This window comes from Fukomys damarensis, unplaced genomic scaffold (genome assembly GCF_012274545.1).
Source record: "Fukomys damarensis isolate Sample0158 unplaced genomic scaffold, DMR_v1.0_HiC HiC_scaffold_33, whole genome shotgun sequence".
In the NCBI taxonomy this organism is placed as follows: Eukaryota; Metazoa; Chordata; class Mammalia; order Rodentia; family Bathyergidae; genus Fukomys; species Fukomys damarensis.
The window spans coordinates 42,711,545-42,712,469 of record NW_022900945.1 but is presented as its reverse complement, the minus strand read 5'-3'; the positions used below and the strand labels follow the sequence as shown (position 1 = coordinate 42,712,469).

Here is a 925-nt window from a genome sequence, read left to right as displayed (position 1 = left end):
TGGTTTAGTATATTATATATTTTAGCTTTGAAAGCCATAGAAATCAGTTATCCCAGTTTTTTCCTATAAAAGACCCATTTTTCCAAAGCATTATGAACAATTTTAATTAGAATGACAGATGATATTTCATAATTTTTAAATATAAAATGAAGTCAATGACTCAAAAAAGTTATCTGCTGCAATGAATTGAGGAGAAATTTCATAATTGATATCATTACAGATATAAAGTATAATGGTTCAACTTTTTAGTGATTGACAGGGAGGAATCATGGTAAAAAGGTCAATATGAAATCATCTGATTATAGTAGCAATATCTAACACTTGAAATGCATCCATGCTCTTTTGTGTAATTGTATTAGAGTCAAGTATACTTATTTTCACATCTGTTATAACTGCTATTGCAAAGGAGAAATGCTATTGTCTTACTTTCCAAGAGATATACACAGAGCAATTTTTTTCTCCAGGGAACTTGTGCAAACCAATATAATATCTAAATTCTTCACATAATATATAAAACAGGAGAAGCCTCTTCGGATTTATTTTTTGAAGTCTGGAATGCTGGCACTTTCCAATTAGGCAACAGTTCTTCATTCCTATAATCTGGAATATTGAATACAGATATACATACATATATATTTGGGTTTCTTTTTGTCAGAAGATGGCAGCAAGCAAGCAGATATCAAATAACATAGAAACAATGGTCTTAGGCTACATGTGCAGCTCAGCGGCAGAACTTACGGTTATGCCTAGACCCTAGGTTTGACTGCATTTGCATGTGCCCATAACACATGCACACATGCATACACAGCAAAAATGATCTTGGCTAGGGACGGGGATCTAGGTTTGTGGTTCTACCGCCTGTCTTACCAGTGCAAGGATTTGAGTTTGATCCCCAGTACCAAAAAAAAAAAAAAAAAAAAAAAAA

At 33.1% G+C, this 925-nt stretch overlaps 1 protein-coding gene across 4 annotated transcripts in view; it reads right to left on the bottom strand.

Annotated features, from left to right (window-relative positions):
• Positions 1 to 305: 305 nt before the first annotated feature.
• The window catches only part of Rap1a (RAP1A, member of RAS oncogene family), a 78,854-nt gene continuing 78,234 nt past the window's right edge, over positions 306 to 925 (bottom strand). For all 4 annotated transcript variants that reach the window (XM_010606062.3, XM_010606063.3, XM_010606061.3 and 1 more), the window contains one exon: positions 306 to 600. The gene's annotated coding sequence lies outside the window, so the exon portion shown is untranslated. The remainder of the gene's footprint in view (positions 601 to 925) is intronic.